Source organism: Triturus cristatus, chromosome 2_1 (genome assembly GCF_964204655.1).
Source record: "Triturus cristatus chromosome 2_1, aTriCri1.1, whole genome shotgun sequence".
Taxonomy (NCBI): domain Eukaryota; kingdom Metazoa; phylum Chordata; class Amphibia; order Caudata; family Salamandridae; genus Triturus; species Triturus cristatus.
The window spans coordinates 26,053,217-26,072,925 of NC_140581.1; positions in this window are offsets into that span (position 1 = coordinate 26,053,217).

Sequence of the window (19,709 nt, forward strand, 5' to 3'; positions counted from 1 at the left end):
CTGTGCGCCAAGTGAGCCCGAGAGGTCTCTCTCCGTCTGAGTCAGGGGACTACCTGGTTGGGGCAGGTCGACAGGGGACAAAACCAATGTGTGACGATCAGAGGGCAAGGAGTGGTTTAAATGGAGAGTAGTTTAGAGGGATTGAGATCCTTCCTGTGGGGGAGGGGGCGTACTTGACAAATCCTGAGAGAAGGTAGATATAGTGTATGTGTCATTGGATTTCGATGAGACCGCAGTTTTGAGTAATGGGAAGATAGGGGTAATCTTAACTAGATTGAGATTGGACGCTTGGATTAGGACGATACCATTGTTATATAGGGTGATGGTGGTATTGGCGAAGAATGTGGGTGAGGGAGCTGTTGTGAGCTTGAGGCCATGGGGTGTTTTCCTGGTACCTGTTATTCGGAGCATGGAATAGAAGACTTTTCGCCAGCAAGCTCTTTTCCTGGTATAGAAAATAAGATAATTGAGTCTAGTACCATTGTTAGAACGAAAACAGACATCGGAGATTAACGTTTCGGGTCTGGCCATGAGTAGATGATGCTTGTATTTCTTGGCAGTGTTTTCGAGAGGATGGGTGGGTAGATGATGATGAAAGCATTGGATCCTGATGGATCGGGGCATAGCGCCATTATGGTAGTGTGAATATTAGCCAATGCAAATATCTTAACAGAAGGGAGAAGAAGCTGTTAAAGTGAAGAATTCCAGTGACCATTTTGTGGGATAATGACTTTATGAACCCGGAGGTGCGGGTATTCCCCAGACTGCCCACTCTCAAGAAGGTACCTGAAAGCAGGGGGAGTCACAGTCCTTTATGCTATCTATACCCTGCTCAGGTGTGAAAGAGAAAAAAGTAATTAAGCCCAATCCGTGAGGACACCCCAAAAGCAGGGGGTGTACCAGCTCTTTTCAATACCTGCCATGGTGAGAGAAGATAGTGTCCGCAAGCCCACTCCAATAAGATTCCCCTAAGCAGGGGGTGTAGTCCATCAGCCCCTATTCCATTCAATAGTCTGACCATAGGTGTGTAAATGAGAGTGTGATTGATTCTTTGCATGACTGACCAGGTGTGTGAGTAACTCTATGGATGAGTGGTGATGTGTGAGTGTCTGTATAGATATGTGAGTGCATATGATAGGGCTGTATTGATGGTTAATTGCATGTATAAGTGACTGTATCGGTGAATGAGTGGATGTGTGTATAGACCTATGAATTAGTGAGTGGGTATGTACTAACTGGTATTGGTGTATCTATGGTTTGGAAAATGGTAGTCTGTATTTTAGAGTGGGTGAATCAAAGGCTATATTAGGGTACGAGGAGGTTCATCAGATTATCATGTGGATGATGTCATCAGTGATGTCATTTGAGATGTCATCAGTGATATAATCAGTGATGTCACTGACCATGGCATGAATGATGTAATATGTGACGTCATCAGCAGTGCATTGCAGGGGCGCGAGTTATAGTTAGCTGAACTAACTATAATGGCCGAATTTCTCTGGTTATGTACGAGTGAAATGTCCATCTAACTATAACGTCCCTGAAACCTGTGGTTTTTTCAGCGAATTTCTAAGGTTTTTTAAATGCTAATTTCTAACTATAACGTCCCTGAAACCTATGGTTTTTTCAGTGAATTTCATAGGTTTTTTAAATGCTAATTTCTAACTATAACGTCCCTGAAACCTATGTTTTTTTCAGTGAATTTAATAGGTTTTCTAAATGATAATTTCTAACTATAACATCCCTGAAACCTGTGTTTTTTTCAGTGAATTTCAAAGGTTTTTTAAATGCTAATTTCTAACTATGCCTACAGAGGTAGGACATGTGCAGAAAGAGGAAGAAAGGCGCAGAAAGAAACAAGAAAAATGCAGAAAGAGGCAACAGAAGCCCAGAAAGACAAAGAAAGGTGCAGAAAGAAGCAAGAGATGTGCAAAAAAAACAACAGAGGAGCAGAAAGAGGCCTTGTTGCAAAGTCATCCTGTGCCCCCAACTTTGTGCTGATGGGTACTGGTGATAACTGACTCTGACAAACCAGGCCCGGAGCCGCGCTATGCTGAAAGACACTTAGAATACAGTGAAAACACCTACATACACTAAGGTACACTATGGGTTTGGACACCCCTTGTGATTGGCATGACCTCTTCTGTATGGCTCTAGTACATAATAGGGCAGGGGGATTAAAACTACCTGCAACTAAGAGGTGCAGAAGGAGGCAAGAGAAGTGCAGACAGATGCAACAGAGGTGCCGAAAGAGGCAAGGGAGGTGCAGAAAAAAGCAAGTGAAGTGCAGAAAGAGGCAAGTGAGGTGCAGAAAGAAGCAAGAACAGTGCAGAAGGAACCAACAGAGGTGTAAAAAGAGGCAAAAGGGGTGCAAAAGGGGTAGAAACGGTGCACAAAGAGGCAAGAGAGGTACAGAAAGAAGCAGGAGAGGTGTTTAAAGAAGCGAGAAATGTGCAGAAAGAGGCAAGTGAGATGCAAAAACAGGCAGGAAAGGTACAGAAAGATTGAAGACGAGTGCAGAAAGAGACAACAGAGGTACAGAAAAAGGCAGCAGTTGTGAAGAAAGAGGGAAGAGAGGTACAGACAAAGGCAAGAAAAGTACAGAAAGAGGCAAAAAGAGGCACATACAGAGACAACAGGGGTGCAGAAAGAAACAAGACAGGTGCAGAAACAAGCATGGAGCGTGCAGAATGAAGCAATAGGGTGCAGAAAGAGGCAAGAGATGTGTAGAAAGGAGCAAGTGAGGTGCAGAAAGAGCCTATAGAGGTGCAAAAAGAGGCAAGAGAGGTGCAGAAACAGGCATGAGAAGTGCACAAAGAGGCAAGAGAATTGGTGAAAGAAGCAACAGAGGTGCAGAAAATAGCATACATATGCAACATACCACTTTTACATGGATTTTTGACGTATGCTCAGGGTATTGGACACGCTTTCCTTCCATGATTGGTTCTAGTAGGATACATATGTAACTGGTCAACCACGACTACTGAGCAGTTTCACCCCTAGTATGTATGCAGTTGGTTCAGTGAGGTAACTTATCGGTGTGACATCTGGTGTGACCAGCAAGCTATGCACTAAAATCAGCGAATGGGTCAAATCGGCTTGTCATCCTCCATAGAGAAAAATGTTCAGTTCCAGTGAACTTGCTAATAGAAACACCTGTTATTTGCCGTGCTTTGAAACTGCAAAACTGCAGTATTAGGCACTGCAGAAAAAGTTATCAGTTGTGCAGCAGAACACTCTAATGATGGATTGTGAACGATCTTCACTTAAGACACATTTTGCTATTTTAGAAATCTGTTGGCTTTTAATGGGCAGTGGACACAGACTTCTCAGCTAAAACCAAGTTTTTAGAGAAACCCACAGAAAGACAATGCGTCTTTTAAACACGTCACACCTCATGTCTTGCGTGGCCGTGGGGCCGCAGCCGTGCACATCACACGGTGATCCACGCTCTCTCAAAGTGAGCTTCTGAGAGCGCAGCTGAAAAGGCGCCGTCTGAAAAGAAGTGGAAAATTAAAGCTGAAGCAGCCGAAGAAAGGGCTTAATTTACTGGCATGTACAGTATGCAAATGAGATTACTCTCAGCTTAACTGCATCATTTATGTCCATAATAATGGCATCACTATTACAGAAAGTGATTGGTTAAAGTTTAAAACAAATACCCAATTTTGATAATGAACAACTGTAATTAGAATGTACACTTCAGTGAAAAGTCCCTAAACAAATATATGCATTAGAACACAGGGAGGATTCCTGTGAAGACATGTCCGTGACGGGTGTTTTATTTCTACACAGAGTGACGTCAGACCCTCTGGTAATGGTGACCCATGCTCTTTGCTTATGGGTGATAAAATGCATCGTCTCCAGCAGTGGGACGTGAGCATCTGTATTCACATGTCACTGGCACTGTCTCCACAGGTGCCCACTTCCCGCCGAAACTTCTGACAGAGTCAGTTGTGTGAACTGCGTCCACATATGGAGGACATGTCCAGTAACATGCAAGGGCACGCTCTCTGCATGTCCCCTTGCACCCCGCCCGTGGAGAGGGTCTCACATTAAACCAGAAGCCATTTTCGTCTGTTCTTTCTTAAAAATAAAAGGTGAGATGCTACTAGCGCCACACGTCAGGACGGCAGCATCCTGCTAACCTGGTGACAAGAAAAGGTATTAGGGAGACCTGCAATTCAATTTCCTCTAATGTAATCATATTAACACAGCGGTTCCAGAGGTGGCTCGAACATTTGTCGCTGCTGTGCTGCCTTTCACAACAAATAAATGGCCGCTGTTAGTCAGTGCCACTGTGACACAAAGTTAAAGCAGAACGTCTGTCCGACTCAACCAGTGAGCACACGTGGTGTCTGAAGGGTGCGCAGGGACCCTTCTCGCAGTCACGTTGACCACCCTAGTGCTGGGGGCATAGCTCTCATCAGAATAGCAAGTGCATAGGTGCAGGAGTACAGGGGAGAGCCCAATGCACCCCAATTATGGCCTTCTTTACCTTCCCAGGGGCAGGACAAGCCTGGATCAGTGACTTAATATCGAGAGACAAAATATCGACCACACAAAATATCGACGCCAAAATATATTAAACTACAATATCAACCAGCAATACTTAATTAAAAATATACTAAAATATCGAACCCACTATATCGACTAAAAAAAATATAGTTTCTAACATTATTGAATAACAAAATATCAAAAATAAAAGCATCGAAATTCATACAATTAATAAACAAATAACCATAATATCGAAAATGAAAATATAGACAGCCAACAATATTGATGCAATAATAATATCGATTAAATATAAAACACTTTGGGGCCGATTCCGATAGCCGGTCGGACAGCTGTCCGTAGTCTTACCGTGTGACTGACACGTACCCGGAGCCGGTCCGTCCTGTAGAGTAAGTATGATGTGCATAACTGCCAAAAACACGACCGACACGTAGGCTGTGAATCAAGCCCCATTCTCCGTCCGAGCCGTAACTCCTAAAGATGAACCGAGTCGCCCGGAAGCAGTATCTATAGCAGTTTCCGGCATGACAAGTACGATGCGTACTTCCTACGCGCCGGACGGGTCGTTACGTACGGCACGTCACAGCATCCGGAAAACAAGCATATCAGCTACGATTCACGCCACAACTCAATCCATGGCTACAAGACGGACCAGCTTGCAGCAGGTACGAGATGGAGCAACAAGCAGCGTGTACAACACAAACACATCATGAATCCCAACACGCAGGTCATACCAGTGCTCTACATCTATGACCAGCTCAGGGACCGACACCGATGGCGCAGGCGGTAAGTTAGACACCTACAACACAAACAAACGACACGTACCCGCAAAATGGCACACACACACAGGGGATCCACATCCTGGCCACTAACAACAGCCCACCATAGGGGTTGCATGGCCAGCACCACTAACACACCCACCCATAGTGGACCTGTTGCCCATCACTACTGCCACCCACACCCATATGGACTATGTTGCCCATCACCCCTGCCACCCCCAGCCATAGGGCTCATGTTGCCCATCATTACAGTCACCCCCACCCATAGGGGACCTGTTGCCCATCACTACTGCCACCCCCACTCACAGGGGACCTGTTGCCCATCACTACTGCCACCCCTAGCCATAGGGCTTATGTTGCCCATCACTACAGCCACCCCCACCCATAGTGGACCTGTTAACCATCACAACTGCCACCCACACCCAAAAGGCTGATGTTGCCCATCACCCCTGCCACTCCCAGCCATAGGGCTTATGTTGCCCATCACTACAGCCACCCCCACCCATAGTGGACCTGTTGCCCATCACTGCTGCCACCCACACCCATATGGCTGATGTTGCCCATCGCCCCTGCGACCCCCAGCCATAGGGCTTATGTTGCCCATCACTACAGCCACCCCCACCCATAGGGGACCTGTTGCCCATCACCACTGCCACCCACACACATATGGCTGATGCTGCCCATCACCCCTGCCACCCCCAGCCATAGGGTTTATGTTGCCCATCACTACTGACACCCCCAGCCATAGGGCTTATGTTGCCCATCACTACAGCCACCCCCAGCCATAGGATGGATGATGCGCAACACATCCAGCATACTCCAACATCAGGTATGTCCACAAAATACATCCCCCCTAACATCATGACAACAGTGTGTAGTCTGTGACAAATGCCCACAACAGTGATTTTGGCTACGAGCATACAATGTAAGTAACAGCACATGTGTGACCAACACATGAGTGTGACATACACAAGGCAAGCATCACCATAGCACTGTGGCAATGTAAAAAGAACACCCCCTCACTGTGTAGAACAGAAGTTAAGTGGGGGTCCTAAAATGCAGCAGATGTCAAGCATTGTGGTGATGGGGACTAAACCCCCCTCATCACAGTGACCAAAAGGTAAGTGTCATCATGGTCAAAGCTGCAAATAACAAACAGCATGTATGATCCCTGCTCCCAACAGATCAAACACTTCTGGGGCAAACTAGTGGCTGTGTCCCAGACACACAGAGATGTGGTGAGGCTAACAGTGCTGTGAAAACATAACACACTCTCAGCCATGTGCAGACAAGCACCACCCATGGGGGCTGACAATGCATACAGCGTACAATGACACAACAGCAGAAGTGGCCATCACCAAGCATGCACACATCTCGAAAATAGACACACCAATCAAAATAACATGTGTAGACTAGGTGTCAGATCCCAAACTCACATTCCATGACAGCAATGGCACCCAACAACCAGGATGAATGTGCACAATGATGTGAAATGACTCACAGGGACAACATGCAAAATCACAGAAACAGCATCCAGACAAAGGCCCACAACAGCAATACCAATGCACTGGTGCAGATGCACAAACACAAACAGGCAAACTCACACTGCACATCGGACACAACACGTGTGTGTGTGTGTGTCACAGTATCCACAGACAACTACACAACACATGAGGTGGGCTGAAACACAGTTACACAGATGTGGACACAGTGCCATACAAAAGTAAACCATAATTGGGACACCCTCAGTGGGCAATCAGGCGTTGGGAGATGAGAGGGAGCACAACAGACACATGTGACACAAGCTGGAATGAACACCAACTAAAACAGCAAGAGACTGACACACAACACCACTACCCACAGAGAACACACATTGGGGTGACACAAGCATGCATGACACCTCCACTGAGATGACAAAGGCAGATGTCGTACAAACTGGGAAACCCAGACATGTGTCCTGTGCAACAAACGTACATCACACATACACAAACACAAATCACTCAGCATGGCCCCTCATCCATGGACAAACAGGAGCTAGGGGACCACCTATGCAAACATTCACATCAGTCCACCCTCAACACCACACACCCTGAACTGCAACAATGTCTATCTGTGAAGCCCACATGGACAGGTGACATTGCACATGCACCCATTACAAACACAGGGATGTTGGGAGGAACTAAGGTGCACAGACATATCAGACAAGGACAGTTCACAACCCTGGAGAATGACAGACATACTGCACAGTATGCGGTACATGGCCATGACTTCAAAGCTCATGTAACCTTCAGAATCCCTGCCACAGTCCCAGGACAATGCAGATGCCAAGGTGAAATACAAGGCACACATGCTGACACCTGCCAGCATCGCAGCCATGAACCCGACAAGTGGGAGCAGTCACACACACACATACAAATGTCTCAATCACTGAAAACTACCACCTAGGGACAACTACATGATTTAGCAAATAAACAGTTGCCTTGAGGAACCCTGACTGTGTCCCATCTGTGTCTGACAACATAATCACCACTCAGAACTGACAAATCCCAATGATGATACACCAATTAACAGTAGTTTGTCATGCAGCCCACACATCTGGTAGCCCATTGGAAAAGTAGTGGGATGAACCCAGTACCACTCAGCAAGCATCAACAACAGGAACATATCAAGGGAACACTGTCTGTGTATGAACAGGGATGTGGACACACACACATGCTCATACAACACACACCATGGGCCCAGACCATGTCACTGGACAACACACTTACTTGAGGGGACCCAACTCCTGTGGGAGCCCAGCTGTGCCAAACATATTCACCGCAAGTCCCACTCATGTCTGCAGAACACTTGGTCAGTCAGCCATCAGTTACCACACAATGAAGGCTCTGGTCACAACAGCCTGGGTATGTGAGTCTCCCCTAAGTCATCTGCACATACCCAAAACATATGTCTAGCAAGTTGCACAGAGGCCCCAGTTGCTCCTATTACAATGATGCCCACACCTATAGGTCCAGTGTTGATGAGCGCAAAGTATGTGGAAGTGACAATCATATGTGCAGAGGTGCAAGCCACAGATGTGACCATGCAAATGAAATGCTCACAGAGGGATGTACACAAATAGTTGATCCTGACACACCCAGGTAGCTGTAAAGGATGACATGGATACCCATCAGAATAGGTACATATCTCATGGACCACAGGGAGTATCTCACATCAACACATCAGTATTCAACATTGTAAACCAAGCATTACAGGTGCAAGGGCATGTAAAACAACATCAACATAATGTACAGCTAAATCAAGTTCACAGGGATAAAGAAAAAAAGCTTTATTCAGCATATTAAAAATGAAACATCTGTTCTAACAAAAGGCCAATGGCCAGTCCATGCCCAAATGCCAAGGAGTGAACTAGAGTGACAAATTCAGTATATGAAAATCTAAACATCTGTGCAAACAAAAGGCTAATGGCCAGTCCATGTCCAAATGCCAAGGAGTGAACTACAGTGACAAATTCAGTATATGAACATCTAAACGTCTGTGCAAACAAAAGGCCAATGGCCAGTCCATTTCCAAATGCCAAGGAGTGACAACTGTCACACCTTGCTTGCCTGCACTGCGGGGGCAGGCCAGGCACCTCAGGGACTGGATCAGGGTGCAGCGGAAGGAGGCAGTGAAGAGGTGGTGGATGCAGGCGAGACACTTGCAACTGCAGTTTAGCTGACTAAAGTGGTGGGTGCTGTCACAACTGTGGGGCACAAGTCAGATGGGGTGGGTGCCAGCACAACTCTAGTGGGCAGGTCAGATGAAGTGGATTGGCTCACCACTGCAGTGACCAAGTCAGATGGGGTAGTCGTGGACTCCAAAGCAGTGCCTACATCCATGGGAGCAGAATGAGGGACAGGTGAGGTTGGCAGGGCAGGGGGGGGACACGGTCCCCACATCAGTGGCACCAACTGTCTGACCAGGTGTGGAGGAGCAAGTGCTAGGGGGGGATGGGCTTAGCATTTTGGGGATCGTGTATCTGTGTGTGGGGGAACCCGGGGCAGGGAGTGGCGGGGGAAACTCTGGAGTGGTGGCCTGGGGGATGGAGGACAGAGACTTTGCCTTGGAGCTGCGTGGTGGTGGGGGGGTCTTGCTCTTCTGGAACTTGCGGGTGGGCGTCTCTGTCTGACTGCGCCTGGGGGAGGATGTCCGGGTGTGAGGGGCACTCCCTTCTGTGTGTGGGGACTTCCTTTTCCCCTTGTAATCAGGATCTGCAGGGTCGTGGGGAAGAGGCCAAGGTCACAGAGGAAGAGCGTCTGGGGGGATGGGGTTGCAGGTGAGGCAAGGGAAGGGGGCTGGGAGGGAGAGGTCTCGGAGGACTGCGGAGTGGTTGTGGATGACTATGTGTGTGTCAGCAAACCAGCCCCTGTGAGTGTGGAATCAGTCCCCTGCGCTAGCTTGTGTGCACGCCTAGACCTTGGTTTGGAGGTTTCTGTGCTTGGGACAGGTAGGGTGCTAGGAATCGTGGGTGGTGCAGGGGTAGGAGGGGTGTGGGACTGTTGGATGAGGGACACTGCTGCCATCAGGGAGGAGGCCACGGACTGATTGGTTCTCTGTAGGGCAGACATGCCCGAGGAAATGCCCTCCATGAATGACACCAGTTGTGTCAACAGACCTGTGTGTGCATGGAGGACCTTCAGCATCGATGTCTGCCCTACATGGATCTGTAAAAGTAAGTCCACAGACTCCTCACTCAGGGCAGCAGGGGACACAGGGGCAGGGGGTGCGGTGCCTGGCACAAAGGAGACATGCTCACGAATACGGGAGCCCACAGGTACCTCTGGGATGGGAGCCGATGGGAGGGGGGTGGTGGTGATGGTGGTGGTGGTGGTGGTGGCGTGGGCAGGGACAGCCTCACTAGCTGGGGTTTGGTGGCTGCTGACACCCACCTCCACAAGGGAGTCATCCTCAGAGCTGCTGTGGCCCTCAGCTGGGGTAGATGGTGCTGACGACTCCTCTGTGTCGCTCCACTCGCCCTCCGTGCCACTGGGTCCACCCGACTCCTCTCCTTCTGTCCCTGTAAGGCTTTGTGGCTCCTCCTTGTCTGTGGAGCTGTCCCCTCCTGTGGCCGTGGATGTATCTGGATAGGAATAGGAAGTGAGAGAACAACATCAGTCACCTGCACCGACTGCAAACACCACAGTGAGTACATCACATCACAGGGCAAGCCCTGGCATCATCAGCTGAACAGAGCTCAAAGTGCCAACACTGTTTAGGATAAGACAATTGTCATTCTCAACATCAGCCATGACACACATATCCCTCCTTGACTTTCACACATATGTCCGTTGCATGTTGGATGCTAACACCCCAATGTGCCAACATGCACCACCCACACATTAGTTGTACATGCAAGTGAACATGTAGGAGTATGTCACTATACACACAGCACATCTCTTGCTACTGACTCAGTACAGGTGTCCGGATAAAGGGATGGGCAGAGACTCATTCCACATGCTTGTGATGCATGCCAGGAACACACACTATGATGTACTCCTGTCCTGATGGGCAATGCCACAATGTGGTTCATGGTGCACACTAGAACACAATGCAGGCTCACTCATAGCAAGTTAAATGCCAAGGCACTGGGATGCCCTGAAAGTCAGTCAACACTGTCTCCTGTCACAGGGGCAGGGCATCCAGACAACAACAATATGCACTGACTCACAATCCTAGCTCTGGGTAAAGCAAACTCAGCAGATGACCGGCGCACTTGCCTATCCCATGCAAACAACATATCCAGGACCCAGAAGACCCCACATCATGCAAATCAGACATATGAGTCGCAGCAAACACTGATCCCTGTACATTAACACATCACAGTCTGCCATGCATGTAACCCAGCTGCATGAAGGACACAGTTGCATACACCATTGTGCGCTGTCAGATGATCACACACCTATATGTCACACAGGTCTTGTTTCTCACAGTCACATTGCAGATGTCATGCTGACCCTCTGAATCATGGACACCACAGTTGTACGTAGCAACAAGCCACACCCTAATGACACAGAGGCATACACCTGAGGGCACATGTCACTGAGCACAACCTACAATTTCATACACAGGAGTGAGATTACAGAGTGTTTCTAAATGCCCTTGATGGGGCATGAATGGCCAGGACTAAGTGAAACAGTGTTTGGCCCTGGACAGTAGTCAGGTGGCTAAGCAAGTGTGACATACTTGCTATACATACTCCTGAGGCCCAAAAATTGGAGTTCCCTGCTGCATGAGTTTGTTTGGAATACCCCAGCCACATGTTGCGAGTCAGACCAGCAATTGGTACACATCTCAAGGGCACACACAGATCACATGTCAGATCTCAGGCATTGTGTAAACAATTGACCCACCCATGAAACACACAACAGATTCACGGGAACTGATGCTGACCAGTACCTGAAGCATAGTTGACTGCAGGGACACAGCAACAGATTGTAGGGGCCACACCTGTGGAACACATGAGGAGGGTGCATCACACAAAAGAGGGACCTGAGTTTGGGACTACAAGAACTACGTAATGTGGAAGTGTGACCAGGACAAAAGACTGCTATTTGCATGTCAGACATAGTACACAGATCAGACATGGACTCACCCCCTTCCTGCTGCGGTCTGGCCTTCAGCTGCCTATCCAGGTCCGGGAAGACCACTGCCAGGATATGGAGTATGTTGGGATTCAGGGTCCGGTGTCCACCCCTCCTGCGTGGAGGTGACAGCTTCAGCTGGACTCTAGCTATCCTCCGGGTCCAGCCCCGAAGGTCCTGCCACCTCTTCTGGCAGTTGCGGATCCGGCGCTTGTAGACCCCCACAGAACGAACAGCCCGGGCGATGGTCAGCCAGATCTCCTGCTTCTGGTGGGCATCAACCTGTGAGGAGGACAAAGTGAAAAGTACATTAACACACATGCCCCAGATTGCTGCAGCACACATTTGGATAGACATGTCATCATCACAAAGGGAAATAAATTACAAGGGTAGTGCAACCATGGGGGTTGCAAAAGCACATGTCTGACATGTTAACAATGCCTGGATAGTTTAAGCTTTCAATAATGCACTTTAACAGCAGGAAAATTGTTCATTGCTTGTACCTACACACTTTGGGGGGTGAAAGTAGTCATTGAGAATGCTTGCCACTGGTGTACACGCTGCTAGTACTGCTAGTCAGACAACATCCATAATTAGGAAGGCAGTGGACTGCACACTCACCTGTTCCAATGGTTTCCCATAGAGCTTTCTGTACTCTGGAAGGAGCCCATCCAGCAGGGCCTGGTTCTCCTCCTCAGTGAAGGCTGGGGCCCTCTCCAGAGTGCGTGCCATAGCAGGAGCCAGAGGATGCATAGACAGCAGCAGTGGTAGCAGGGATGTGGTCCAGTAGCATGTAGTGCAGGCAAGTGAGCTCCCTGGGGGCCAGCCAGCCTTATATCTGTGCTGCAGAGGCAGAATCTGTGCCATGTGTCCCAAGTGATAGGTCCAACACGTTTGCATTCTATGAATCTGGCCAATCCATTTAAAAGTACGACTCGTACACGCCTTCTGCATCGTTCAAATCTTCACCTTCATGGAACACTTGAAATTGCAACATTGTTGTAGGCATCTAACTGAATTTCCAGTGCACAACTCGTACAAGTTTTGAATCCGCATCCATCTCCATGACAGTCCAGAGCCAATGTGTGCGCCCGGCTCGTTCAACTGACTGTACAACGCATATTTTGAATATAAACATGCACCCGTCTACATATGATTCAATGGCCAAGGCGAATGCATGTCTCGGACCATGCCTGTCTGACGCGTATGCATGATAGTCACCCGCTTCGGACCTCATTGCATTTAGTGACAAAGCGTATGCACGGCTCGGACATGACCCGTGCAATGCATACGCATTGTCACCCGCGTCAGACCTCATTGCATTCAATGACAAAGCGTATGCATGGCTCGGACATGACGCGAGCAATGCGTACGCATTGTCACCCGCGTCGGACCTCATTGCATTCAATGACAAAGCATACGCACGGCTCGGACATGACTGTGCAATGCGTACGCATTGTCACCCGCGTCGGACCTCATTGCATTCAATGACAAAGCATACGCACGGCTCGGACATGACCCGTGCAATGCATACGCATTGTCACCCGCGTCGGACCTCATTGCATTCAATGACAAAGAGTACGCACGGTTCTGACATGACCCGTGCAATGCGTACGCATTGTCACCCGCGTCGGACCTCATTAGTGTGACTATTATACGGATGCAACACACATATACTGGCCATGGACACCTGTGAACACCTGCAACACTACAGCATTGGCCACACAGTGTCCCATGGCATGTAAGGCTGCATTCTCTGGGTGTTTGGGGGGGCCACAGCTGTTTTTTTGGTTGGCACTTTGTGCAGCCACTCCCAGGCCGTGCACATGTACATGGGGGCAAAATCCTGAAGTACTGGGTATTTTAAGCCCAGCGGTGCAGGGGAACACACCCTATGACTTCGGGGTTCTTCCTGTTTCAGACCTACAGAAACACAGAGTCTTCTGGGTGAAGTCAAAGATCAGTTTATTGGCTGCAGACCAATTACAGGCGTCCTAGAAGTACAACAGCGTGTATGTTCTCAGGAGACTGCTGAAAATCACAGAAACGGGCTTCTTTTTAAATACAGAATATTCTGCCTCAGGCCTACATTCCTTAGTTTACGATATGGCCATTACATGTATACATTTCAAACGAAAAGGCAGAGTCATGATGACCATCCCACATTCCAGTTAGGCCAGCCCGCAATTATTTACACAGCAAGGCTCAGATCCCACATCAGATATCGATAGGCCCCAATAAACATGAGCATCTCCTGTTTGGGAAACTAGCCATAAAGCAGGAACAATCAGGTGCGAAAGAGATTAGCTGGAGGCTCGTGTAGGAAGAAAAGACTTTATGGTGTGTCAAGCCCTGATGCTAATCACAGGTGGCCAGAGGACGGGGAACTCGTGAGACCAGTTTGACCTGGGGCAGCGGAGCCAAGCTGCCCAGGTCACAGAAAAGTCAAAGAAAGGCACATGTGCTCTAAAAGGCCCGTATTCGCTTCATGCTATATAGCCTATGTGAGGGCAACCATAAGATGGCCACCGATACAAAATGGAACCCACGTAGTGATGTATAATAACGTATACACAGTGCATTCATAGCTAAAACGTTACACAAAGCACTTGTACATACCGCATTAACCATTCGCGGTTCACTAATACTGGGATAGACAGGGGTAGGGCCCTGCCTCCTACGCGGTCCCAAATTCTAAAGAACGACAGACCCTCCTTTTGCCCTTACATAGGCAATAACTATACTCATTTCAATCCGAGTCTAGGTCAATATTCATGAAGTCATGGAGATGTTGCTGTAGCATCATCCTATTACTTAGCTCGTCCCTCGATACAGGTTTCCTTACACATAATGTAGCACAGAGGCCACATATCGCAGGAGCACACTGTATGCACAGACAGAACAGGAAAAGGATGGCTAAGATCATTCCAATGACCATCAGAACTTTCCAACCCCAGGCAGATATCAGTTCCCAGAACCACCCCACCAGTGACCAATCTCCTTTATCCACGTGTATGGACTCAGATATTTTATGTAGTTTGGAGATGGCTTGATAAACTGTTGGAGTGTTGTCTGGTATGGAAATGCAACAACTGGATTGGATAACCTTACATACCCCACCACGGTCTGCAAGTATGACGTCTAGAACCATGCGGTTCTGCAAAGTCATGAGGCGATCCGCTTGGAGCTCAGCTGTCAAATTACCAAGGGCACCAACCGTAACATTAACAGTGGATTCAACCACACGAGTCAGTTGTCTCAGGTTCCTACTATTGACCATAGGTCCCCAAACCGGCAGGAAACCCAAAAAGAAATCTCCCGCTTCCTGACCGGCAGTATCCTCCTTACTAATCACGCCTCTCACAACTCTGGTCTTGTGATAGTCGGAGGCGGCAGTGAATGTTGGCGGTAGCAGATTTGCAATATAACATGTGCCCGAGAAGTCAGGGGGCAACCATGTATATGCTCGGTCATTGCAGATAAAATATGTACCCTTGGCAGCCAAAAACGCAGGGGAAAACTGTGACGGAAAAGTGTACGTTTCAGTACAGTCACTTCTTCCCAGTTGAGCCCTAGGATTCTGACCATTACCTTGCAAACAGAACCGACCTATGTGGGGTACGACCCAGATTGGGGATGAGATTTTCCGCTGTCTTTCACCTAGACTAATACTATACCCCGTCGCGTTCCACCCTACATAAGCTCTCAACTCTTCTTTGGGAATGGATGAGTATGCATCGATATCTCTGCTCATATCGGCAACTCCTTTCATTAAAGCTTTATTATTGGTGCTAGGTCTGATGGAACGCGGTTGTCGCGGGGAGTAGGCGTCTAGTGCATAGAGAAACATGGTCTGGAATGCCCATGACGATCCATTGTAACTATACGGTAGCACTAGATAGGGAATACCCTTATTAATGGTTTGTGGCATTAAACCACACACCCAACAATTGGTTGTATTCATGACTAGTTGGTGCTGGTGCAGGAGCTGAATAAATGAGTTATTCACAAACTCGGACCGTCTAGCTTGTTCATGTTCAGGCAGAGGGTGAAAAGAGTGTGAGGAGACAGTAGGAGGAGGTATAGGCTGTACAGTGGGTGCAATGGGCTCTTGAGAGGAGAAGAATACAAATCCTACAGTAAACACTATCATACTACATAATACAAACAGGCATACAAATACAAAACGTTTGCGCTTCATGATTTTACACATTCTTGTTTTAAAGTTCATTTCCTCAGCGGGTCTCTCCATCTTGAAAAACTCCATCCTCTAATCGTGCCGCTCGCGGCGGGTGAGTATCTTCTGCTAAGGAGTACGCCTGTCAGTCCAGGGAACGCCCTAGACCAACCAGAACCGTTGACCTAACGTCTTCGGCCTGTACCCCAAAGTCTTGGCACCGCGACCCTGCGGCTGAACCCGGATGGTGGTTCGAAAAACAAAAATCAAGAAAGTCCTTCAGATGGGAGAGCTCTGGTTATCAAAAAATAAAAAGGTAAAAGAAAAAGAATATTTATCTGTCCATGTGCCTTGGTCTTAGATTGTAATGGAGACGGCCAGGTACTGTTTGATCTTGGAACAAAAGTTCAGGCTCTGTGGTGTCCAATCGAATTGACGGTGGCACAGCTTCTTGCAAAATATCGTCACTTTCCTGCGCTGAAGTTGTGCCTTTTATGCGTGCATCACTGAACGGCACAAAACGAGGTACAGTGTCTGTTTCAGAGTCAGCGATACCCTCCTGGACCCACTGGTCATACGGCAAAGAGATCCTCTTCACGTGGGCGCCGTGGATCCAGTTCCTTTTCCCCTTTACTCGAACAGCTGATCTTGTAGACAGTAGCACGAGGTGAGGGCCAATCCAGCGGGGCTCATCGTTGGTTTTCCGCTGGAAGTTTTTCACAAGGACCCACGTGCCAGGTTCGATAGGGTGTCCAGGAGCTTCAGAAGCCGGGGGGAGAGTATCATGCACCTGTTGGTGTAAAACACGCAGTTTAACCGTCAAATCATTCAAGTAATCAAGCAGTACTGGGTGTTCGATTTCACTGAATTTTGTCGGTCTTGGCACACCCCATACATTGGCCGGGCGGCCAAAAACAACCTCGTAGGGACTAAGTCCCACTCGTGAATGCACAGTCATTCTGGTGGACAGGAGTGCTAGATGCAGAGCGTCAGGCCATTTAAGACCTGAGCTCGCTTGGATTTTGGCCAGTTTGAGTTTTAGAGCGCCATTGTAGCGCTCTACTAATCCAGCTGATTGGGGGTGATTCGCAGCGTGAAATTTCTGCTTAATACCTAGTCCCTCACACACATTCTTCATCACTTGGCCCACAAACTCACTCCCATTATCACTCCACACCATTCTTGGCATTCCAAACCTAGGGAAAAATTCCTTCACAAGGGCTTTGGCTGTGGATAGAGCAGTGTTATCTTTTAGAGGATAGGCCTCTATCCATTTTGAGAAAGCGCAAACAACCACCAATACATATTTCAGGTTGTTGCACCTTTCCATGTGGATAAAATCCAGCTGCAAAACTTCAAATGGATATGATGGAGGCGCAAAATGACCAGCTGGAGTTGGGGTTCCCCTACCAGGGTTGTACTTCAAGCATACCATACAATTCTTGACCACATTCTCTGCACACTTAGGAATTCCAGCATTCTGCCATACTGGAGCCAACAACTTACAGATTCCTTTCGTACTGATATGTGCCCTTCCATGTGCCATAGTAACCACTGGAAGCACATATGCATCAGGTAACAACCATCGCCTATGTTCTGACAAATCAATCCAACAACCATTCTCATCCAACTTACCCAGACTTTCTCTCCACTTGCTTAACTCTTTCTCTGTGGCTTCAGCTTGAAGGGACTTTACACTCTCTATTGTGTTTTCACACATTCCAACATCACCAACCCATCTGGCAGGGCCTGCAACATACATTCGAGTCTTCACATTTATTGCTGTTTCTTTCGCGACTTCATCAGCAAACGCATTACCACGACCAACATCATCAGTGATTTTCTTATGCGCACTGCATTTCATAATCGCAACTTGCAACGGTAGGGTCAGCGACTCAAGGAGATCATTCACCAACTTGCCATTCTGAATCTTAGCTCCATGCGAAGTCAGGAACCCACGTTCCTTCCACAATCGCCCAAAACTATGAGCCACGCCAAAGGCGTACTGGCTATCCGTATATATGTTCACTTTCATTCCTTCAGACAACACGCATGCTCTCGTAAGGGCAATCAATTCTGCTGCTTGAGCCGAATTTTGTGGCACATGTGCAGTTTCCATAATCGTGTGCAAAGTCGTGATAGCATATGCAGCAGTCGTATCACCATTCGGAAGCTTGAAACACGAACCATCCACCCATAAAGTACCATCACACTCAGTCAGGGGAGTATCTTTAAGATCTTCTCTTCCTTTCGTCTCTTCTTCTGTTCTGAACAGACAATCATGTTGCTCAATCTCATCTAGGTCTGCTGGGATTGGTAATAGTGTAGCTGGATTCAATGTGTTGCATCTCTTTATGTGTATATGATTTGCTAACAGTGTCAGCTCATAACCAGATAATCGCGCACTAGTTAAGTGTTGTGTCTTGGTCCTGTTTAACAATGTGTCCACAGCATGTGGAACCATAACAATCAATGTGTTATCCATTACTAGGCCAGCAGACTGTCGAATAGACATAGCTGCAGCGGCTGTGGCTCTCAGACAACTTGGCAATGCCCTCGCTACCGGGTCCAAGGTTGACGAAAAATATGCGCATGGACGCGGTCTATCGCCAAAAGGCTGTGTTAACACTGAAAATGCGCAACCATCTTTCTCATGAACATACAATGTAAAAGGCTTGCTGTAGTCGGGGGTACCCAACACAGGAGCTGAACACAATGCATCACGCAATTCCAAAAAACTTTTCTGGCACTCTTCAGACCATGGGATAGGATTCGGTGTATCTTTGCATGTTAATGCTAACAAAGGTTTTGCCAACAAGGAAAAATTAGGAATCCAATGCCTACAGTATGAAGTAATGCCCAAGAAAGCACGCACTTCTCTCTGTGTTCTTGGCACACTCAACTGTGTAATGGCTTGAATTCTTTCTGGGGTCAGTTTCCTTCCCTCCTTCGATAAGAGATGACCTAAGTAGGTCACTTCTTGTCGACAATATTGCAGCTTTGAGAGAGACACTTTGTGATGGAAGGCAGACAAATGACGCAACAATGACAAGGTAGCGTTTTTGCAAATCTTTTCAGTATCCGCGGCGATTAGTAAATCGTCGACGTACTGAATGAGGATAGCGCCACTAGGCAAAACCAGTGCATCAAGCTGCGCTTTTAAAGCCTGACTGTATATTGATGGACTCTCACAGTAGCCCTGGGGAGCGCGTTTAAAGCGGAAGCTGCGGCCTCCTAAACTAAAGCCAAAAATGTCTCTGCTCTCCTCTGCAATTGGGATGCTAAAGAAGGCATTCTTTAAATCGATCACTGAGAACCATGCAGCGGAGGCTGGAATCATAGTTAACAAGGCAGTTATATCAGGGACAACTGGAAACTGTGGCACAAAAATCTTATTAACCTCTCTAAGATCAATCACGAATCTGTAAACTGGTGGCTGTGAAAGGTCCGTTCGTTTTAAGACAGGTAAAACAGGACTATTGCAAACGTTGCCTCTTGTCTCTTCAATTACACCCTTTTTAATCAAATCACTGACAATTGCTAACAATGCTTTCTGACCTTCATTGGAGATCTTGTACTGGGGAATACGTGGCAATCTGACATTGGCTTTTAAAG